Genomic DNA, 25310 nt, shown 5'->3' with positions numbered 1-25310 from the left:
ATTATCAAACTTTGCGGCCATGCTCCGCCCGCAAGCAATGGGAGGAAAAAAAACAAAAAAACTTCGAGCCATTCAGCCGTTGAAAATTTTATTTTTAATTTAGTAGCATTTAGAGAAAATCTCAAGGATACATTTGTTTTGTAACACCCTCGGAAACTAAAAGCTAAAAAATAACTAACAAAACCTCCACAAAGTACGGCCCAGGGGTGACATTCGGATGCACGGAGTTTCCACAGTGACAATGAATGCAAATCAAAACATATGTAGTGATTTTATTTTGAAAGTTAAGCTTTTATTTAAAGTATGTGCTCACGTGTGGACACTAGTACAAACGAGGTCTCTGCAACTTACTGATGTTATCACTTTGTTGAGCGAATTTTCTGACTCCTCCAGCAACTTTTTTCCCCCCAAAAAATAGACAAAAGTGCTCCTGAATTTAGAAACTATTTTTTTTTTTTATATATAAAAGACATAGAAGCAAATCTAACATGAGTTGGCGGTTGGAGCACAGAATTAAATCTTACATTTTAATGACGGCTAATAATTCAGCATATTATAATCTTAATTACATACTATATCAGGGATCTTCAATCCTGTTCCTCGAGGGCCGCTGTCCTGCCTGTTTTCCATGCAAGCTGTAAAAATGTCTGCAAGCTGCAAGACGTCTGATTCAAATGATGAGATAATCAGCAAGATCTGCAGAAGCTGGATAACGATGCTGATCATTTGAAACAGGTGTCTTGCAACCGAGAGAGATGGAAAACCGGCAGCATACCATAATTGTTGGTCTCACAATTTTTGTGAGTGTACTTTTACTATTTTTAAGTAAAAGCAAACGTGATGACTGTGCTGACATTTTGTCTTTTTTTTTTTTTTAATTTTCCAATACAAGACAAAGATAAAAAGGCCAGGCATCGAGTACCTTTACTGTGTTGATACTTGACCGCGGTGGAGGCAATCTGTGATGAGAGGCTTGACCTGCCACTCTAAATGTTGATGAGGATGCAAGATAGTCACAGCGGTTCCATTTTATCGCACGTTTTGAACCATGCACACCAGCTGCAGCGGTCCATGCCAAACAGGGTTTTTGCCACAAAAAGGGTGTATTCATTATTTTTTTTTTTCACATTCAACACCATTTGCATAATTACGAGCATCTCGTGAGCATGACCAACACGGACTATCGGCACTTATCTACAAAGTGCGCCGTAAAGATAAGAGGAATTACGTGCATGCCAATATAGTGTTTTGTGGCTGAGCGTACGCATTGTGAGTTCAGCAGGCCTGACTCATTACCATTAATAAAATTGCGCTCACCGTGGACATGTTACAAGAAGACTTGTCCGGCATAAAAAAATAAAATCCAAACAGTAAGCAACTTTTACATGATATTTACCTAGATTATTTTTGTTTCCTTCAGCACATAACAAAATGAGAAATAAATGACTGATAAATGACATTTCAGAACTACCTCAGCCACCTTTTCATTTCCAAATCTATAAGAAAATCAGGGAAAAACACGTCCATTTAAAAACAGGTTTATATTTTTACGTTAATGGGTTTTCTGCGTTACAGACGTCACATTATTGTGATTTTTTTTAAATTACATAATTTGACAAAACATGTTTTTCACAGGAAAGTGACAATAGATTAAAATATATATATTAATAACTAACGCAAAAAACGAAAAATAAACCCACTCAAAAACTATCTGAATTAAAAAAAAAAATGTTGAAATGAATTAAATACTAACCAAATCCAAACCATATTTTTCTAAAAAACTGGACCAATTTTGTCATTGTCCAGCAAATAAGTTTGAATGTTTTTACAAGGTAGAAAAAAGTAAAATTTTGAGAAAAATATCATCCTAGGAGAATGAAGTCCCATTTTCAGCCCCTAATGCGCCTTGATATTGGGTCGTATCTCAACACTTGCTGTTTTCAGATATCAGTGCACCTGTCAGTCATGAGGAGCCCCTTGAAAGCCTCCAGAGGGTGACTACACACACACACACACACACACACACCAACAAAAAAAAAAATAACTGAGTCACTGGCTTCTGAAATGAATTGTCAGAAGATAGCTGTTTTAATAAATCCAACCCAATAAAGGCCAAAAAGCGAACGTTTTTGTGTCAAGTGGTTTCTCACGCCGGGCTCGGCTCAAATTCCCTACGGTGAACTTCGTGTGTCAAAAGAAGCTTTCAGCAGATGAAAAGCACCTTGCCGGGCCTTCAGCGGACCTTGGATGCTTTGAAACGGGCCACTGGAGTTAAACCAAGGACCCTAAAAACAAATAATAGGATATGTGCCTCATTTTTGCTGCAAACTGTTGTCATTATGAGTACGCTTTTACATGTATAAATATTTTGTGATGATTGTGGCGTCATGGGACTACATGTAAACATCGGGGCTTTGATTCCATAGTACAATATCGGGGATGAGGAAAAGAAATTCCCCTGGCAATACAGTGGAAGCCAAAGATTTTCAAGGCAAATTAACTAATTTTGAGTTAATTGAATGTATTGACTGCAATAGATTACAGTTAGATTTTTTTTTAAGTCACCTGAATATGTAATGCATAAATTTATCCCTTTACCAACAAACTGCGTGAAAATCTTTCCATCACGAGCAAGTGTTCCACATTTCTCACTGCAACATAATTTCTTTGCGAACGTCCTGTTCAGAACGTCAGACCACATTGTGAACCTTTGACGAGGCGGCGCCCTTTTCGCAAACCCCGCGACAACATTTGCATGCATATTTTTCCTTCACCACAAAACGTGCCAAACTCAGCAGCATGTGACATTCAGAGAGGTTTGTCGGACAGAATATATATATATATATATATATATATATATATATATATATATATATATATATATATATATATATATTCCCGTGTACCTACCATGATTGTCATTGGAATGTACCCGAAGAAAACTCACCCAGGCACGGGGAGAACATGTACACTCCACACAGGAAGGCCGGAGCCGGAATCAAACCCTGCACCGCTGTACTGTGAGGACATTGTGCTAAACAGTCGTTCACCATGGACTTTTGTTTTTAAGAATGCAGGCCAAGTTTTATGACATTGAATTTAGCATATTTATGGGGAAATAAAATGTGGTATCTTAAGAGGTTGAGCTTCTCTTCCGTCATTAAAATAAAAAGGAAAAAAAACGAGTCAGAAAATAATTGCTTCAATAAGGATAAGTAAACCAAGGCCAGTCGTACTGCCAAACCAAACACTTCAAGAACTCCAAGTCTGATGATTGAATGTGTGTTGTGAGTTAATCGCGCGTGTGTGTGTGTGCGAGTGCTTTTACAACAGCACACAGCAGACCCACCCACATCCCAGGTTCACACTTCCCGCTTAGCGCTGTTACAAGGCTTTCTTTTGTCAAAGATGCGCAACAAGAAGCAGTAGGATTCAGCGAAGGTGCTCCTCTGAGATACGCAGGTGGAGTCAGCCAAGGCCAAGTGGCTGCTTGCCCGGCAGTTCAAAGTTTGGCGGTGTGCTGACTGGATGCGAAAAGAGCCGCTCTTCACTTTTTTTTTAACGCACAAGCTTCACTTCTTGAGCGGTCGCTGATGAGCTGACCATTTGAATCAGATGTGTTGGAGGAGGGAGACAGGCTGAATAGGGGCTCTTGAGGACAAGAGTTGGGCATCAGTGGTTTAGACCAAAGGTATTCAGTAGGCGGCTCTGAACTCTAGCGGTACTTTGCATAATCAGACGAGATGAGCTTATCCGGGAAAACCAAACCAGGGAGACGTCCGAAGGGAATCTTAACCAGGTGTCCGAGCCACCTCCTATGGCTCCTCCTACTCTGAGCCCCACCCTGCAAAGTAAACAAATTTTGGTAGCTTATACCCAGAACCTTGACCCATAGCTCGAGACTGTACAAGAAGGTTGGAACATTTCCCTCACTTGTGAATAAAGGAACCAAAATGTCTGAACTCCTCCATGTCGATCAACATATCCCTCGCTCCCCCAACCTCACAGAGTTGAATATTGCAGCTCGGTGAGTCCAATCCTCACTAAACAACTGGGACTTACTTCCCACAACACTGACTTGGACCAACCAGCCCATATTAGAAGGTCCAAGACCCCATACTCCCAAAGCAGCCCCCCCACAATGGACACAGTTTTTATGCATTCCCCAAGTCCGCACAGTACATCAGTCTGGTTAGGTGAACTCCTGTCACCCTGCAGGACTCTGTTGTTTTGTTGTTTGAACTTGTTTGTTTCCAGTGTCAAGAGTACTTCTCTTTCTGATTTGTGATTCAAACAAAGAGTAACCTTATTCCACCAAACACCGCAAACCTCTGCATTGTTACATTTCGGTTTTGTCAGAAAAGGCCCACAGGACTATTCGTGAGCGTCCAAACAATGTTTCATGTTCGCTTCACTGTCTTGCGGCATGAAAGACGTTGCTCAAACAAAAAAGTCAGCCTATTGCAGGACAGTTACATGAAACACTCTGTGGAATATTCCGTCCATATTAATGAGGCTAGCTATCGCAGCGAGACAGATTATCATGGCTCTGCATTTATTACAAACACAAGCTAGCAGACAATGGCGGTGTAATTATGAGCCGCGAATTGAAATACAGATACACATCACGAGCTGTGTTGAAATTGTCAATATTAATGTGAGTAGGACGGATAGTTTTCTCTTTTGTACACTGCAATTTTTTTTTTACGCTTTAATCCACATGAACGTACTGCGCGTCTCCCCCGATTAGCATAACATTCAAATTCATGTAAAATCAGAAACAACAACAGAGAGTTTGTGAGTATAAAGATATTAGATGAGCTTAAGATGAAAGACGCCAAAAGCACTACTAATGTAACATGCTCCTTTTTAGACGCGAACTACATTGCAAATTTGTGTTTTCCTGTCTTTATGCTACCCGAATGCTAACCAAAGCTAAGGCTAACATTCCTACATCTAAAAGATAAGCGATAATGGTAATAGAGTGAGTGAAAAGTATCTAAATAGTGAGACAAAGAAAGAAAGAAGTGAAAGAAAGTTAAAAAAATAATAAAATTAAGTCAAAGTAAATAATGAGGAAAGTAGAAATAAGTAGTCTTAGTATGGCTCCATAAATGCTGACTACAACATTAATTCATATTTCATTACACAATTAAATACATACTGCACTCATAGCCTCTAAGAAGTCAAATTATTGGCAAAAAAATATTATTATTATTATTATTAGTAGTAGTAGTAGGAGTAGTATTACTATTATTGAAAATGTCCCAAAATGACAATTTTGTCAAAAGTGAAACTAGTCATGAATGTGTTTTTATATCTAAAGAAAGAACTGCTAGCATAGGTTTTAGCGTGTATTCATGCTAGCGTATGTTTTAAGCTAGCGTATGTTTTACCATGCCGACGCCCAATAATATGGTGAGCCTTCTGTCTGTGTTAAATACAGAAATCACACCCGTAACTGAGACAGCGCCTTTTAATACGGTGTGCCTTATGGTCGTGAAAATACCGTAACTCCATTTTGTTTCGTACAGACAGCAGTAACTCAGTTTTGTTAGTTAAAAAAAGGCAACAAAGCTTTCTAAATACTTTTTTTTGCTTGCTATAGTCCATGTGCGGCATTTTAATTCACATCACACTCTGCCCCCATGCGTAGGACACGCCGTAATAAGCAACACTGTTATGATGATGGACGCCTGTGGAATACCCAAGGCGGCGGCTTGGTGGTACACGAGAGCTGACGCGGAGGCTGTGAGGGAGGAGGGGGCGGCGGGGCGTCCGATGAATATTCCTTCCACTCTCGTTGCCGTGTTATGACCGTTCTAATGAGATCTACGGAGAGTTGGGCCTCTCGTTTTGTCGCGCCTTGCCTCACCACGCAAATCCGCTGTGGGCTTGTCCTCGGACACGTCCACCCGGGTGGATGGATGGATGCGTTTGTTCCGCATAAAACACCATCAGTCACTGACTTTTTTCTTTTTTTTTTTTAGATATATTCTTATAAACACACTGGCTTCACGCATGATTCATGCTTTTGTGTCTGGGTATTGTGAAGTGTTTCACTTTCCACAGGGAATGAAATAACATTTTTTTCCTCCAACTTTTCTGTACATCATGAAAAATAATAGTCCAAGTCAGATATCCGCTTGGGGTATAATGGAACATGTATCTAATTAGTTTTCTCTATTTGTAATCAACTGCACTTTGTGTTTTTGGGGGCATGAGCAGACAGTAACATAATTAGCTTTATTTAGCTTCTTTTATGAACAAGTAGTCAATCAAAATGGATGACAAATATTTTCATAAATCAATGACATTGTTTATGTTTTGAAGCTTTATATTTCTCTCAAAACCTCAGTGGCCTCCGGCGGATGCTGTTGTCTGCCTTTCGTGATAACACAAACTACTCGGAAAAGCTGCATGTAACTGCAATCATGGGTAACCGGCATTAGAAGCAGAGCTCGATCATTTGAGCATTTCACTCAAGAGGAATGTGATGCAAAACAGAGACAGTTTGTCTTTTATGGCGACATGGCAGTGATACACAAGCCTACGTGTGTCCACTTCAACATATCGAAAGAATTAGCCTCTACATGACTGATTCATATGAGAATGAGGAACTGTGGAAGTGAGAAGAGGTCCATAGATGATTGTTGGGAGGAGCACATATTGCTTCTATGAACATTGATGAGCATCCCTGACTAAAAGCACATGCCGCGACACGACGCGCACCGTTCAAGGTTTGAGAAGAGGTCTTTATCTGAAATTGATACCCACTAACTCTCACATCCATGCCTGGCTGCTGCCCACTGTCAGCGACCGCATGCCTTCTGAGAGTTGACACTAATACCCTACTGGAGCAAAATGTCCAAAATATCAATATTTTGGGGATTTTGTGGAGGTGATCACATGAGCACATGTTTGATGTCAATAAATCCAAACTATTGTGCAGAACACTTTTATACTTTCACAGGTTGAAGTGGCATTTGCATTTTGGTGGCAAATCGGTCGCCGTTTCAAAAAACAGAAGTGACAATTCGAGCAATATTACCTCACTTGCCTCCCTGCTGTGACTTAAATGCGGAAACCGGAAAAAGATAAGCCCAGCTCCAAAAGGGGGCGTGCCAATTTGTCGTATATCTCATCACAAAAAAAAAAAAAAACAAAACTTTAATAATAATAATAATAATAATAATAATCCCTTTATTAGTCCCACAATGGGGAAATTCGAGATTCGAACCCAGGCCTCCTGGGGAGACTGGGTCCTGAACGCGGCGCCTTAGACCACTCGGCCATCCTGGCATCATTTTTGTACTGATGTTGACGTCAATCAAGCATCCCCTTAAGGGACTTAATCCTATCAAGAGTTTTTATTTGACAAAATTATTTTCGATGGGAAAATGTACTTCCAAATCCCAATAATTCAGACCCCAAACGTCCAATGTTCCACTATACATATTGGTTTAACTTCCCTGCGTTGAAATAACTTTCTATTGTGCGTATTCAAACTATACGGATGAAGCACTTGAATTCATGTATTTATGGTATTCATGTGTGCTAGCGAAAAGCGTTATGAGGAAAAGCTACCAAAACACATATTCCTCCCCACCTCGAACTTAAAACAATGCCAGTAAGTTAAAACAGGCTTAACATTAGGCAGAGTTTGACCCAATTTACTTCCAAATCCCCAAATTTCAGAGTCAACCAACGTCCCATCACACACGCTACCTGGCGCATTAAACCAGCCCTGATAATCGCTCATTATGATGCACCACAACTTTCCCTGTTTTAATCAGTCCATTCTTCAGATGAAAAGAGGTGTGGAGAATGTAGGAGTGGTGGACTGGTTACAGAAAAGAAGCCTTTTATATTCTTTTGTGAGAGGGAACTCAATTAAGACGTCCCACAAGGGCCCTTTAAATCCTTATGAGGAACGCAGACGATGAAAGAGGCAGAGGTTATAAATATTTCAGGTAATTTTGTTATCTATTCATCCATTCTTTTCACATCCAGAGTCAGCAGTCTAGCTCATTATCTCACAGCCGGATTGTTCACTATACACTAGCAGTTGGTGGAAAACAAAACAAAACAAAACAAAGCAAACAAACAAAAAAAACAAACTGTGAGACGTATATTACATTTTCACGTAAATATAATGTCAGTTTTGTGCATCCACGTCACTGTCTGAAATGTATTTAGCAAACACACACACACACACACACGAGTGTGTGGTTTTGCGAACGTGCCCTTGCACAAATTAGATGATCAAGCATTAGCAAGTGCCTCATTGAAAATATATGTGGCTTGAAACCAAATTAGTTTAGAAAAGAATGAAAAATCATTTTCTGAGGTCTGGAAGCAAGTGAACAAAATATGATGAATCAACAAATTACATCCAGATCTCACCATCTTTAAGACATGCATTGCATTTAGTTCTATCTGATGTGGCAGATATTGTGTAACATTCATTGCAGCATAGAATTGAAACTTTTCAAGCATGTTGTGCAGCATTTTCGGACACGTCATCGTCATCGTGTGCATTTCTACAGTACAATTCTGTTATTAATTATACCACGCACATACGCAGCATTGACAGAGCGGAGTATTTTTTTGAAAGTGGATGATTCTTCATCATATCATCTAGGGTGAAAGATTGCGGTTGTCATCATTATTCCTCATTACCAGTCGCCTTGTTTGTTTCCTCTGTGCATGCTGCTGGTTGCCATCATAACCAGTAAGCGGAGCGGTAAATTATATAACATACACGTGTACATTACCAGCGAGTTGTTAATTATTTATGTTACTGTTTGGTTTATTTGTAGTCGTTCCGTTTTATTATACTGTACAAGGTGGTGGATAGAGTGAAGAACTGGTGAAAGAAGCAATCACATTAATTGCGTGCCATTGTGTTTATTTCTGCTGCGCAAGTCGGCAGTAATCACAGGTTAGGTGGCATCTGTCGAATTTACAGTGACGATTGATAAGTAAGGCACATTTCGGAGCCAGTTACAGATTTTGTCTGTGCATGCGTGAGAAAGAAAGAGAAGCTATCAAACAACAATCGCTTTTGAATGATAATGCATCCCTAGAGGCCAAATTGTACGACTTGCAGGCATTGATTAAAAGGCTTTAAGCCACAAGTGACACAACTGCTCTAATGGAATTTGGAGGCTCAACGTTGGTGTAAAAAAAAAGAAAAAAATACTTTCATGACAATTTTCGGACAGGAAAACATGAAAAAAAAATTATTAATCACATTCACCATATCTTGAAATGGACAGGAACACGCGGAAGCTAAAGTACGGTAAGCAAGCTACCGGACAGCGAAACGAATGAAAGACAGGACATGCGATCAGCCCGACAGAAATACATTTTTTTGTCACTGCCGCTTTTTAAATCCAGAAACGTCTACATATTTCAATATTATTGTGGCATGTCACATTAGGGATTGCTTCACTGAGTGGCTGGTAATGTTGGGCTGAGTAAATGACCACAAATGTCCTACCTGTGTCCTCCTTCTGTCCTGGCATTGCACACGTCGCCGTCACTGCACACAAAATGAAAGTAGAAAGTCAATTAATTTTAACTGTGCCAGCAGAGTCCAGTCCATGTCAGGAAAAATCAAATGACATAGATTACATGAAAAAAAATGCAGGGGTTGAAATGGTCCAAATCACAGATTTTTATGCAATAGTTCTAAAGCAGGGGTCTTCAATCCTGTTCCTTGAGTGCCTGTTTCCCATCTCTCCTTGCTGCAACACACCTGAATCAAATGATCAGGATCGTTAGCTAGCTTCTGCAGACCTTGCTGATAATCTGATCATTTGAATCAGGTGTGTTGCAGCAGGGAACGATGGAAAACAGGAAAGACACCAGCCCTCGAGGAACAGGATTGGGGAGACTTGTTCTACATGAAAAGTTGGAAGCCAAGGACAGTCATTGACCCAGAATGCACCGGGAGACGCAGACATTTGTAAATGTTCTACAGCAGTAGTCCCCAACCACCGGTCTGTGGGCCACAGAAAAAAAAAATCAAACTTGAAGTGCTGAAAAATATTTTACTTTGAAAAGTGACCACCTTCTCTCCGTTACACTTGAAGCACTCCAAGATCCTAATTGTCTCGTCGCATTACGCTAATATTAAAACCACAAGCTAGCAAAATGAGTAAGACCACATACGAAGCCCACTCTGCAAAATAAGCGGGGAGCACCCTCCATCCACCCCAGTTGGTGGCCCGCAAATGTCTGGGAATTTTATGACTACTAGTCTATATGATGGTGACACTAATTTAATAATAAAATGAATAAATACATAAAAATGAACCGAGGGTTAGGAGCTATGCAGTAAGGAATATGTGAGAAATTAAAGTACAAAAAAAAGGCTTCACAGACTCAGGTCAAGGGTCATAGATTAAATGACGCAGGTGCGTTTATTTGATTTGTTAAAAAAAAAAATTAAATAAAATCAGCGGGCCACCGCAGTATTACCTCACCAGCATGTTTACGAGCCACAGTGAAAAAAAAGTATCATTAGCACTCTTTACGACAAGACTCGGAACATTTCTCTGCAACAATTACCTGAGAAAACACACATTAAATCAACCGGAAGAAAATAATGGCTCGCACGGCTCATGGGACGGACATTTTGTTTCGAGAATGCCGAGCATTTTTACCAACAACCTGGAGTTGCCCGCCATCCACGACGGGTTGGCGCTAAGTGCTGCTATTTAACAGCCCCGCGGATCCTCTATGTGTGTCTATGCATAGCATGTGACACAGAACTGTATTTACTGCTTAATAAAATTGCAATGTCTTCATAAAAGCAGTGCGCACGGTGTGGAAAGTCTTCTCCAAAAGGCCGTGGTGTGTAAAATTGGATTTTCCATAGGAAGCCACAGAGGGGAACGCTTGTTGATGGAGGCCGATGCACACTGTCGTGTGAGTCGTTTTGGGTTCTTTTTTTTTTTTTTTAAACACCGAGAAACTAAAGTACACTCAAAGCGTGTTTGTGCCAGGTCATTTGCATGTCAGTAAGCGGATCAAAAACAATGGAAGAAATGGTGATTTTCAAGTTGTGTTGAGAGGTTGGTCCAGAAACAATCACGATGGAAAATGTCATGATTATTTCAAGTCCTTATGTTTATTTCTACTATGCAAGGTGGCGGTTATCATGAATAACTGACGAGAGGAGTTATCACATTAATATTACAATACATATGAAGGCTCAAAGTATTTTTTCTTTCTTTCAGGAGCACTTTTACAACTCACTGACTTCATTTGATGAGCAACTTTCCAATTTTTAGGAGCAATTTTTTTTTTTTGGGCAGGTTAATCCCAGCGAGCTGAAGGAAGAGTTTTACAACGATCATAATATACAAGTTAGTCCCCACAATAAAAAAAATGACAATACAAGGAATGAAAACTTTTTTGGAGTCAACACCATTTCTTAAATTTACCTTAAATTCAGATTGTGTACAGCAGCAAACTATTTTCTTGCCAGGTGGAAAATCTAAATTGATTAAAAAAAAAAAAGTTCTACTGGAATTTAAATTTGAGAACTTATATTGTGCAGACCACAAAAGCCAAAATCAAAACTCAGGACTCTATTATGAAAAGAAAATACTGATATTAAAAATATTTCTTACGATATTAACACACCTTTAACTCCTACTGGCAACACCGTAACACAAGGAAATTCATTTCTAGTTCCGGTTCTATTTTAGCGAGTACGATTTTCTCTGTCCAGACACATATTCATTTGCCTTTCATTTTGCTCTTCAAAGTTCTCTGCTTCAACGCAGTTGCAGCTGGATGTCTGTGGAATGTGTACTCGATGAGAAACAATTAATTCCAGAGTTAAACGTGCCAGCCGTCATTGTTAGGTTAGCCTCGCAATTAGCATGGCTTCTCTGTCTTTTTTCGTTATCTCTTCGTGAAAATGATACTTGTCAGAAATCTATCTTATTCTCCGTCACACAGGTGATGATAACTGACTTAAAAGCGACTCCAGAACAAGTTTATGAGCACTCGCAGCCAACCAAAGCTCGTTTCTTGCTAACTGCTACGACATAAGTAGCACGTAGATTACCTCGACCTCCGACTACCTGCAGTAGTTCACGTTAGCCTAGCGACGCTTTTAACGTCTCAGTGGTTGATTCTCAGTTTTGGTATTCAATGTTATTGTTGAGTTTTGTTGATGATTATTTGAGAAATATTTTAGTTATACAAAGGATGGATGGATGGAAGCTGCTGGCAGCACTTTGGTGTGTCTGCTTCATAGTCAGAAGTTCCGGGTTTAAATTTTAAATGGAGCCGTTCTTTCTTGAGGCCCGTGTGGGCAAACTTTTAACTGAAATGACAACAGAGCCCATTTCAAACCATGTCTTTGTACTCCACACAATGACGCTAATACTGCCGCATTGACTGACAGCCTCCTTTCATGACATCGCAAAGCCTTATTCCCTCTACTTGTGGCCTAATTAGCCTTTAATCTTCTTTGTGCCGGGCCAAAGGAGTGCACCTTTCATTTCATTTCACTCTTAACTAGCCTAGCCACATGTGTTAAATTAACTGCAGACCATCACTATTAACATGAGCCCAGCTTCACAAAGTAAAAACTATGCAAAAAATATCGGTGAGTCCTGACAGGGAATTGCCCAAAACCACTTATTTTGCTTGGGAACAGATTTAAAGCATAATACAAAGTAGTTTTGCATCTTTCATTATGGTTAGCTTTTATTTAGTTTTAGCTTTTTGCTTTTTAAAGTAGGTTTCTAGAGTAGGTTTCTAGTTTTTATTTTTTCAAAAATGTTTCATTTTAGTTTAGTTTTTATTAGTTTTAGAATTTGTTTTTCCCAATAAATGAAGCATGTGTTAAGTGCAAGATTACAAAAAGTTGTCCATGAATCAATGTCACTATGAATTTTGTAGTCAAATAAACAACAATTCTCAAATGACTATTTGGCCTTCCTTCTTTTGCACAGACGGTATGTACAGCAATACTGAAATAAATAGACTTAAAATGAACCCCGGAAAATCTGGTATAATATTAATTGACAAAGATGAAAGCTAAGACATTTTGGCTGTAATTATAATGACTTATTTTTTAGTTTTATACATTTTTAATTCATTTCATTAAGGGAAATGCTTTTTTTAAATTTTATTTTAGCCATTTGATTAGTTTTTGTATAATCTTGCTTTGTATAGTAATAAAATTGGTTCTTCCTTTTTTGTGAACATCAATCCCTTAAATTTGGAAGAAAATTGTCAACATTTTCTTCAAGATTATTGGCCAGGCATATGACAATTAAGCCCATATCCCACTGAGCGCCAAAGGTTGTTTTTTGATTTTTAATTTTTTTTTTCATTTGGGTCCCGCTCAAGGCCGCAAACGGTAGCCAAGACGTTTGAAGATGTTGAAAACTTCCTTGCGACAAGAAAAAACGTTTGCGAGCATTAAACCTGTTGGCAAATGTCTTTATGACCGTTTGTGACCTTGAATGAACCCTGAGGAACAATCAACCTTGTAAACCTTCGGCGCTCAATACGAGAGCGACCTTCAGTTTGAAGCTTGAAGACAGTAAATAACGACCGTTAACTAATGGTCATTTCGGAAATTGAACCCCTCCAGCATCATACGGCAGCGATACTTTAAAATCAAGAGCATTCTCGCCCCTCCAATTAAACAATAATGCATTTAAGTTAAAAGTAGCCCTGGTAAGGAAAGTCTGCAACTACGTCATTTCTTGGGTCAGGTATCACTCCAAATGAAGTGTTATTGTTCAGCCAATAATTGCTCAACATTTACTTGAGACCAATCAAAAGAGGACAAAGACAGCACCCACTAAAATGACCCAAAAATATGTGAGAAAAATTCGGAATGGAAACCATACACCAGCTAAATCCTTATAAGATGGCAGTCACAGTTAATTGTGCTGCAGTGACAGCACGTTTATGAGGCTGTGTAAAAAAAAATCCTCCATCATCGCAATGCAATCTTAAAGCAGCGCCGTGCGACATCCCGAGAAGCTTATTTATCTTGGCGAGTCGCTGCCCGCCCCGAGGCCGTAAACAAAGCGCTTAATAGCAAACAAGTGACATCTTTTTATTTTTTCCCTCTCTTGAGCTGTTCCGCATTTGTCTAAAACCAGAGCTGACCAGCGGCCCGTGGCTGTTGTTAGCGTCAGTGGTGACTTACGGCGTTATATCACGGCACCCCTAGGAGGGGCAAAATGAGGGTGTCGCATAAATTAAGGCCTCCCGAAATAACCGACGCGATTAAGCGGGCTGAGCTCTGTCCGCGACGCGAGTGGTGCAGGTTTTATCTGCTGCGCCACGAAATGCTGCACAATGGCAACAATTAGAGGGCTATTTATGCTGTAATGAGCAATAAGTAGCTCATTAGACTGGCCTGGTGGCACATGCAAACACTATATTGGAACACACACAAAACGTCATAGATCAGAACACAACTCAAGTTTAATTGAAAAGCATCGATGAGCGACTGGTTGAGTCACTCGTGTGATAAATGGATTTTTTTTTTTTCAAGGGATGCATGTGTTTCTTCCAGTGTGTTTAAAAAGATTTATTGTGCCTTTTAAATAATTGAAAACAGTTCAATAGAATGTTTCATATTTTTACAACAAACTGCTGTCAACATATCCCAAGGATCAAGCATAAAAGCATACTTTTATAAACACAAAACACAACTTGTATTTTGTTGGGAGGGCGGGGAGTATATTGTAATATATTTGGAATAATTGTTTGCTCCAACTGAGTTCTTTATACTTAAACAATTGGCTGAGTTGATTTTACTTCGGGCACAGGTGGGGGCTTGGGGGTGGGGGGTCGGGGTGGTCGGCAATTCAAGGGACAAACTCTTGTTTGTTAAAATGTGTGAGGGGCAATTTTCCACAACAGCAGGACTTAAATAAAATGGTCAATTGCCCAAAATAAAATGTTACATTTAAAAACTTAAAATTTGGAGTTCACCCATCAAGGGCATTGTGGCTAGGCAAGTGGCTTCTACTTGTCGAAGAAGTTAATCTCAGAGTTTGGAAAGAAAAAAAGCCTGCGCGCATTGAGAAAAATATATTTTCACTGTATATATATATATATATATATATATGTATATATGTAGTTTTTTTTTGGGGGGGGGTGGTTATGGTTGGCATCCGCTTTTCTATTTTCTGCTATCCAGGACTTGTTCCTTAAACCGAGCGAGTTCACCGACTGTACTGAATCCGCTTTTGAAGTTCTGTTTCAAAGAAGGGTGTAGTGACAGGCTTCTTCATTGGAGGAGACGGGGTTAAATGTAAAACAGCAACCCAGTGTAAAAAGTGGACTGAAGCAGCTCCAGCATGATGAGCCTTTTATCGTGTGCCAAAGAGTCGTGTCGTCTTGTTTTTTTTTTTTTTCTCCCCCGTAAAGGATAGTCAATGACGATCCTTGGCAAAGGCTCACCAAGGCGCCTTCTTCTTTTTTGTGAGCCTGTTGAGTGCATGCAAGATAAGAATGAGGAGGCGATTATGCAAAATTATGCATGCTCACCAGCTACCTGGCCAGATTGTTCCTGTTCAAAAGATATAAGAAAGTCTTTGACCTCCACCGTAGACATGTTAGCATTCCCTTTCATGTGATTGTCTGACATGTTGCTGTGTGATTGGCTCTCATGGACCACACGGATCGGCGTGAGTCCTCCTTAGAAGTCCGTTTTCCTTGCTCGAGGAACACTTCAAAGATGTCAGAATAGCAGTCATGCATAGAGAAGATAAGATAAAAGTCGTGGTTTAGAATTAGGTTTAGGGTTAGGGGGTTGGTTTAAGGAAGCGGAGTTAGGGTTAGTGCATGGGGTTAAGGTTAGGATTCAACATATATGCCAGGAATTGGCAACTTCAATGCTGGAGGGAGCCCCAGTTTTTCATCAGCATTGCATTTTCTTACCAGATGTCTGACACAAATGATATGAATGTTTGAATTTGAACAAACTGTGCCCTGACCATGTTTTCTTTTGATATGTTATTCAATGTATAAAAGATTTGCTGTCCTAACCTATCAACAAAGGGTTTGAAGCAAACGACAAAATAAACACGTGCTGTATTTTTTCCCAATGCATTGGGTTGTCGTTCCAAAAAAAAAAAGACATTCAAGGATGGCACAAAACTGCTGAACAAGAAAGCACCATTAAGTGCACAAACTCACTTTTCTCCACAAAAAAACAACTCACTCAAAATCTTAATATTATTGAGGTACGGTTTGTCTATTATATAATTCCAAATATGTCAAATTTATGAGGCCTACTCACATTGTAGTATTGGCAGTATAAGACGCAGTATAAGGGCAACTATGGCTTGTCTGCCATCGAGTGGTAATTGGTGATATTACAACTTAAAACTACAATCAATCCATATATAGTCACAGTTCAGCATATTCAGATTTTTTTTTCACTTTCCGGTTATTAAAAACGGAAATGAAAAATCCTTAGCCCACTACAATGTCCAGCGAGGTGTAGTGCCGCCTGCCAAAAGGTATTCATTAGTGCATGTGCGTTGACTATAGAGCCCTTAAAATTGCAAATGAGAATGACAGGCCGATATGTTATGTTGAATGTGTCATTTGGATTTAAGGAGAAATGTTGAAGTGAAAAATGGCCTTGAAAATGGTGTCCAAGGTGAACTGAATGTACTGAACATGTAGATTTTCTCTTTTCGCCTTGAAAAAAAGATGTGCAATCTCTGCTTGACGCTTTCATTATCCTATTTCAGTTTGTGTTTTATCAACGCGCATGTGGTTCGGCTCACATTGATAGCGGCGGCGTTCCGTCTCCTTGGTGTGCAGCGTGGTGTGATGCTGTGTGGCCAGAGAGACTCCCTCTCTCAGCGACAGCTCTGAAGCAGTGTTTCATGTTGTGCCTTTCATCTTCACTTCGGGCCAAAATGTATTCCATTACATGATCACCATTCCCATTAGATCCCCATTAGATCCGTGCGCTGTCTATTGAAGTCTTTTGTAAATGCAGCCTATAGGGTCTGACGGGGCCTTTGTAGGCGTCATATGAAAGAAAAAGGAAACTGTAGAATACAGAGCTGAAATTAGCTACGTTTAAAAAAAAAAATAGAAAAAAAAGACTGCCGGAAGAGCACATCAGGTTACATCACTAGTAACATAAATGAGATTATTGTGTTTATATCGGGGTGATTATAATTTGGGAATTTTAATTACATTTAGTTTTAGTGTTAGCTGTATTTGTGTGCAAGATTTAAAAAAACAAAAACATGGTAATTATTCTGCAGTAAAAATTCAACAAAAGTATTATTTTAAAATATTTTGCTTATACAGGATACAGTTTACAGTGTTAGAAGTCCACAGACTTTGAAGTGCAGTGCATAGCGCTTTTAAAGTTATTAGATGCAGGCATGCATGCATGCGCCCTAATTATGATCAAGCTAGGATGCCAAGTTGCCAACTTCGAAAGTGGATTTGTGGCTTGAATTCTTGTTGCAAAGTACAAGAACTTTGTACCTTGCGTTGCGTTTCAGGCTGAGTAAAACGTTCAGAGCAGGTGAGCCATTTGAGCCAAAACCACATGCAAACTCACTCGACGTCGTGCTTTGTGCACATGCATGTCACATCATAGAAGTTGCATTTGTTTTTGTAATGTGAACCAGTACATAAAAACAACAACAACAAAAAAATCTAATTGGCTATCTCGTGCTGCAGTGTGAATGTAGCGATTTATACACTTGTAGATGCCCGATAGTAATAAAGGACATGCACATTGTTTTAAGTAATTTGATTCTTTTATTTTTGGCCCTTTCAAATTGACTCAGCTGAGCGCCCTCTATCGACGAGCCACCCCTGGTTTTACGATGACAAGAGTCTAACCCTGAAACAGTTTCTGTTTCTATTTCCATTGTTTCCGATGGGAAAACATGTCCAACGGTGTGAAAGTTATCATGTGCAATGTTATCGGTTCCGCTGTACTCGCCTATCATTCATGCTGACAAACTGTCTGATCCGGCCTCTTCCAAACACACACGCACACAGTCATGTGTGATGGAGATTGATGGCGCCTCATGACTCTCTTCCCATATGTCGGCCTTGAGATAAGTGAGACGTCCGTCCACCAGCCGAGCGTATAGAACACAACTTGTTTAGTCTCCCCGCCGCGAGGACAGTGGCCTCTCTTAGATATTCAATGCCACATTGAGCTAATCGGCTCGCTCATTCATCGCACATCATACAAGCTCAACATCAGCAAGTTTCCATCAGAGGTATGCGAACTGTAACTTTGGTCTGCAAAATAATGATTACACTGAACCTTTTTTTTTTTATAAAATGCACACCTACATATAGGGTTCAGAAAAATAAATGAATAAAACAATCATAATATACAAGTTGGTCCTCCTCCCTTAGCTGTGGGACAATTAAAAGATTTGTTATGACCACAAAGTTGACAAACCAGCAAGGATGTTTTTGTTTTTTTGCTTTTTTATAAGAACAAAATCTGCCTTTTTTCAAGCACTTTTTTCAGAATAAAAGACAAGATATTACAAGAATTCGGGCTGAACATTCTTAAAAACCTCATAATTCAAATGTGATTCTTTAGGTTGTGAGTCAATTCGATTTCATAGACAATGTTAAGATAAGGATTCAATAAGAAATAACATTTTACATTTGGAAATATTTAATCCTTCCATGTAAACATTTTTTTTTTAAATCTGAAAATAAAACTTAAATCATACATACAAATAAAGGTTGTGTATAAGAATTAAAACACAAATTGCATATAAAAGTCAGATTTTTTCCTCTTGGAAATTGTGATTTAAAAAAAAACAAAAACAAATGCACAATAATGACTTATTTGTGCAAATAGAGTGAAAAAGTAAAAAACATAACAGTTCTGTATTGAAAAGGTAAGTGCATGTCATCTTAAAAAGTTATTTTGCTGCTAGAGAATCTCTTGATTCTCATCGCATTTAGGGGCGCACAAGCTAGTTATGTTCGACTGGCTTTAGGATTTAACAAGTTTAACTCTTGAAGCCATTATGACATACATTGACAACGCCATGCAGACATTTAGATGAAATACAATAATGCTTACATGCGTTCCGTTTGGATTACACAAGCCATAGCCGCGGGGCTGAGCTGTTTGTCAGTCTCTCTGAGCATTTGTGGCGCCGTTAATGGGCCGCAAATGTTTGACGCGCTCATGTCCGCGAGGCAACTCCCTGCCAAAACAAATAGACATCAAACGGGCCCGACTGGTACGACACCAAAATGACAAGGCCTCAACAGGGCGGCTATTTATTTTAAACGCCTAAAAAATAACGAGGTTCTTTAATAAGGGATGAAACCCAAGATGCACCCAATCTCGTCCTGCTATTTGGTAATTGTTTTCATGTTTTCTTCACAAAAACCTCAAAAAGTGGCACCATTTTAAAACAAAACGTATGTTCATAAGACATCGGCACTGTAAGCATGTAGAATTACACATTGAGCTGAAAGGTGATGGGTAAAATAGCCAATAAGATGCAGTGAATTTACACCGAGGACTTCAACTCACGACCAAACTTTGAAACTACATATTAAAATTCTGAAATCGTTTTAATCGAGTAGTCACATATTTGCATTTCTGTTATGCATTAAATACTTTATCGTGTGTGTGTGATGACCACTAACGACAAACACCAGCTTGCTATTTATGACTTAGTGGTGCCAAGAACCAACCCCCAATGGAAAGCAGCAGGTGTTGAAGCAGTGCCAGTTTAATATACTTTTAATGCTTTAAAAAAAAAAAAAATAAAACATGAAAGGCACTTTTCATTTGATAACAACATTGTTGTAAAACTGTCACAGCCTATAGCCAAACCTTCTTCCTATGGGTCTCCTTCTTGTTAATTGCCACACACCAAAGCACTAAAACGCTCCTAATTAAACGTCAACTCACCTTTGTGGGCACACTTTTTGAACGGCGACTAATTCCAAAGCGTGAATAAGTGGATTTTTCTAAGTGACACTCAACACCAGAGAGTTTAGCCTGACCACCTCAGCGAGGCTGCATCTTGACCTATAAAGGATGTAAATACATGAATTCGAAGGAATAAATTAAAGGCGCAACAGCTTGCAAAGCTGCCTCGCTCTCGATTTTGAGCTCAAGAACCGTTGCATGCTTTGAACCTATAGACGCTTACGAGTTTTGTTCGATTACTGTAAATGTGAAGATCCATGCCCGCCTGCTGCCCGCTGTCAGCCGGCGTCTGCCTCCTGAGAGTTGACAACTTTCGCGTAGCTAAATGTCTGAAATATAACCAGTCGGGTTTGCGCGCGCATTCATGCTCTTGTCCGCTTCAGCCTGTGTAAGTGGAACGTTTTTATACTTTCATAGGTTCAAGTGGACCAGAGTAGTAGTGTGCAGTTGCATTTTTTTAGGCGATCGGTCGCCATCTTAGATTACAGAACTGACAATTCGAGCAATATTACCGCGCTTACATAGACGCTGAAACCGGAAAACAATAACAAGCCGAGCTCCAAAAGGGGGCGTTCCGATTTGTCGTAAATCGCATCACAAAAAAAAGCCCGCAAATCACTACAGAGTCTTTTAGGGCGAGGTGCATTTTCGTACCTATGTCATTTTTACATGCAAACCTATTATATAAGTGCCAATGTTAACGTCAATGAAGCGTCCCTTTAAAGGGTTATTGACTGCATGTAAACATAATCAATGACTTTTCGTCATAGTGACAGGTGCTCATCAACAATAGTTGATGACTTGTGTCATAAAACACACAAAAGCAAATACTTGACGCTCCCTGACGCATTTTCAAAATTCAGCAGTACTCCAAAGCAAAATAGCATCTCGCCATTTGTCAGCTTAACAACAGTTAGCATTTAATTGTCCTTTTTGTTCTGCGTTAGCGCTTTCTCCATTAAGGTTGCAATCTTGACATGTTACCACATTAGCCCTTTTTATCAATTCTCATTACAGTGCATCCTTCTACAGAACACAAGAGAGTGAGTTAATAAAGCGAGGATTTAAGTCTGAGGAGTGACGGATGGTAAGGGAGCCATTTGACAGCTCGGATGTCTTCATTTTGGCCAAAGAGTGAAATTTAAAAACCCGCGAGTCATCCTTTTCACCACCTACTTGTACCTTGAGCCGTCTGAAAAGAAGCAATTACCTGAGATACCAGTGTGGCGCAAAAGGCCTTGGAGGATTTGATCAATTAATCACAAAAATCCCTATAAAAGAATCATTCATCACTAGCTAATGCTTCTTTGGCCGAGAGCAGACTAGCAAATGTGACCAAAAAGAATCGTTTCAAGGGTTTTCAGCCTCCCATTATTGGCCTCATGTTAACGAGGCGTTGAGAAGATGATGTCCGGATGGCGTGGAGCTACACTTCAGCGGAGTCTAATTTCAGGCCACGTTTAAATAAATGTTTGGGCAACAATTAGAGACAAATCCCTTCAGGCTTAACTGGCTAGAGCTGGTATTTATTTATTTATTTTTTTGTCGACTCAGTGCTGAAGACACTTTAAAAAGGCCCTTTTATTTTTCTTACGAGAACAATGTCCTACTTTAAGTGAGCATGTTGCAATGGAAAATCAACGAAAAATCTAATAATATAATTACAATATCATTTGATAAAATCAAGTCATTAATTAACCCGAACCCAAACTATGAGAAAAATATTAAATCCAATGACAGAGAGAATAAAATGCTATTGTAATGCTAACTGTTGGTATTTTGGCATAATGAGAAAAAAAATGGGTTCGAGAATAGAAAAAAAAGCAGCCATAATGATTGACAAGAGACCAAATAATGATTAAATGTACAAAGATTTAAGGGAGCAGATCAGTCAATGAAGAACATGTAACCTGACGGTACAATTGATACTTAAATTATGGGAATATTTGACGACGCCATGTGGCATTTTTATAGATCGGTAAACAAGTCCGAAACGAACAGTCAAATGTACAGCGCGGATTAAATAAAACTGTCAAAAATGTTCAACATGGCAGCGTACAGGGTGTGTCATTGTTTTGATGCTTAATCAGCTTCAACCTTTTTTTTTTTCAGTAAATCAGATGGTTTCACTTTTATTCCTCATACACGCTGAGGAAGTGAATGGTGGAAATGATTTTTTACCGATCTGAGGAAAAACAAAACAAAACTAATCACTGTATAATAGACCCAGACAAGAAGATGGAGGGAATTGGAATTTGCAGTGGATTGGAATCGTACATGCCAATTTAAGCTCCACAGCACTTGGACAAAATGGACAAATTGAGAATTTAAAAAAATGCATACATTTGATAATCCCGAAAGGGTAGATGTGGCCAGGAAAAAAAAAAAAAGAGAGTACCTTGAATGAAAAAAAAAAAGCGTACCGTATTTTCACAAACATAAGGCACACATAAAATTTTTAATTTTCTCCAACAACAGGGCGCTTTAAAATGCGGCACATTTTCTGTGTGCACAGAGTTCCGAAATCTGCATATGTTGTTGCGTGACTTTGATGAACATATTAAATCTTCTGGTTATCCCCGTTGGAGATCGACTGTTTTAAACAACAGATTGACAACCAGCTTAAGCGTTTTGAAATACTTGATACTTATCATTTTATTGTTTCACAAGCCCCACTTTATTAACCATAAGTCCTATTTTAACAAATAAAATCTTTCAGGGGTAACTCCGGTCATAGTCACAGGATTTAGCAGATGCATGTTTTTGTTATCTTGTACATTTTCCATTCTTTATTATCATTGGTGAGATCCCGAGATTTGGCTCTGAGATAGTGTGTGTGTATTTGTGTGTGTGTGTGTGTGTGTAGGGGGTGCAGGGGGAGGCGTGGGGTGGTAACATAAGTATAACAAATTGTCAAAGCAGCTGAGGGTGAGTGCAAAGATGAGCAAATGTGTGCGAGGGCGGAAGCAGCGGCCGTAAAAAGTGCGTCGTGTCACGTTGATGGAAAACATGCAGCGGCAAAGAGGATTTATCCACGGCGGCAAGGACAAAAGAGGCCATTTGCATAATGTGACGTTTACAAAAAGCCTGAGTAATGTTTTCACTTTTTTTTTTTTTTTTCAGCGCTGGACTTTCTCCAACCTAAGAGAGACAAAAAAAAAAACTAACAAAAAAACTAAAACAATAATAATAGTAATTTCAGATAAGTGAAAAGGAATGTGATGTTTGGATGAACATTTTAATGCGTCATTCATAAAGGGACGTAAATTGCCAGATAAAAAAATACAATAAAATCAAAACTATCAAACAAGTTGTTATAAGAATAGATTATAGTTATTTCAGTTCATCATTTCGGTAGTAATGTTTTCTTGTATCATGAAGAAAGTCCGATTTTTAGGATAATGGCATATTTCAGGGAAGGTTATGGGATTTTGCAAAAAAATAATAATATAGTCATAAAGTAAAAGAATTAAGTCGTACCACAAAAGATCATTAAGCCCTCATTGGAAAATGTATGTTCTGGGAATAAAATCATCAAGAAGTTGTACAATTCTGAAAATGCTTCACTTTTAGCAGAGTCTAATTTCCAACCACGTTTAAATAAATACTTGGGCAACAATTAGAGACAAATCCCTTCAGGCTTTACTGAGCTGACAATGTCTGGGTTTGTTTTCTGTACAGTCATTGCAGCAGCTACTTTATTTGCTTTGAAAATGTGACAAATGACAAAAAAGTGTTTGTTCATGGCACATAATTATTCTTGGCATATTAGGGCCACACTAAAAAGATAAGAAGAATCATAATACAAGAATAAAGACGGGAATATGATGAGAAACAAAGTCATATTTTGGGAGCGAAATGTCAGAATTATCCATCCATGCATCCTGTTGGGTTTATCCGAGGTTGGGTCACGGAGACAGCAACCTAACCAGATTTCCTCATCTCAAGGCCCTCAAGCCACTTCTTCTGTTTCTGCTTAATGGCTTAGTGGCTCTACTCGGAGTCCTTCATGGATGACCAAGCTTCTCACCCTATCTCAAAGGCCGTTTTGGCCATTTATGTCCGTGATCTTGCGCTTTCAGTCATGACCGACATCACCTCATGATCACAATATAGATGAGGGTGAGAGCATAAACTCATCGTGAAAATCCCCTCTGCGCTCAGCTTCATATGAACCGCATCTCTGCAGACTTTGCAGTCAGTCGCGTTACCGTTCCATTCTTCCCTCACTCGTTTTCCTGTTCAAATAGCTAGTTTTGCTGATCGCATACAACCGTAGAGAAAACATTGAGGTGAGGCAGGCAGCATTCTGCCTCCACACTGTGGCAGGTAGCCTCCATTAGAGTGTAGAGAGAGAGAGAGAGAGAGAGAGAGAGAGAGAGAGAGAGAGAGAGAGAGAGAGAGAGAGAGCGAGAGAGAGAGAGAGAGACCATTTTTATTTATTCCTGTATAGCTCGCAAATGTGTAAATCTCAACAAATCTCACACAATTCGTTGATTGCTAAAGCCTCACGAGATTTGCTGTAACGGATACACCGGAGCTAATTTTCTTACAATAAGTTAACATTGTACAATTACTGTATGGTGATTGTTATTTCAATATTGTAAGTTACGGCATGATGCCATAAGAGGCCCTTCGAGACTGAGCAGGTCCAATAAGTGTTCCATTGGCCATCAGTCAGCATCAAAAACGAGCCGTTATGCAGACACTAAAGTGGAATATGCTGAGCATTTTTTGCATTTTTACTGCGAGTTGAACAACATTCTGCAATTTGAGCCCTCCCTCTTTGATTTATTCGATCGACCGCGTTAAAAGAATCACAAATCACACAGGAGTGAAATTTATAACCTCCGCCTATACTCACCTTCATTATAAATCCCTCGACTAAAGCAGTGAGACCCCCGCCCTTACCCGCTGCATTCTAAAAACAATTTTTTAAACACCCATCCTCAATTGCAATGTTGACAAATGGCCCGTATTGCGCGGCTGGTATGAAGGCGGGGTTTAAAGGTGAGGCGCCCAAGTGGGGTGCCTGATGAAATTACACAATGAATTGATTGATCTCCCGGCACGAGCCTTTGCAATGCATAAAAATCGGATGCGTCTAGATTAGTGTCAGAGGGGTGGCTGAAGGACAATGAAGGCGCTCGCCAGGAGACGTGACCTTCTCGCAGACGCACACACACACATATGGAGGCGCTGATGGCGGGAAACCAAGAGCTTGGGGAAATGTCGTCATGGCAGACAACAGGGCAAAAAAAAAGAGATAATATGAGGCAGGGATGCAGTTGCAGATGTTTCGTATTCATTAGCATGGCTTTCCATTACTGACTGGAAATGA

At 39.4% G+C, this 25310-nt stretch overlaps 1 long non-coding RNA gene across 6 annotated transcripts in view; it reads right to left on the bottom strand.

Moving 5' to 3' along the window:
- The window catches only part of LOC148337091 (uncharacterized), a 205694-nt gene that overhangs the window by 76270 nt on the left and 104114 nt on the right, over positions 1 to 25310 (bottom strand). For 4 of the 6 annotated variants that reach the window (XR_015843212.1, XR_015843213.1, XR_015843216.1 and 1 more), the window contains exons 1-2: positions 9640 to 9773; positions 9506 to 9547 (exon numbers count right to left, since the gene is read on the bottom strand). This is a non-coding gene — a long non-coding RNA (uncharacterized LOC148337091). Of the gene's footprint in view, positions 1 to 9505; positions 9548 to 9639; positions 9774 to 25310 lie in introns of those variants that run through there. The other 2 variants (XR_015843211.1, XR_015843214.1) reach the window with 1 other exon arrangement.

Source organism: Idiotropiscis lumnitzeri, chromosome 5, assembly GCF_059441095.1.
Source record: "Idiotropiscis lumnitzeri isolate Australia: NSW breed Sydney's pygmy pipehorse chromosome 5, RoL_Ilum_1.0, whole genome shotgun sequence".
NCBI lineage: Eukaryota > Metazoa > Chordata > Actinopteri > Syngnathiformes > Syngnathidae > Idiotropiscis > Idiotropiscis lumnitzeri.
This window is presented reverse-complemented; position numbering and strand designations above follow the sequence as displayed.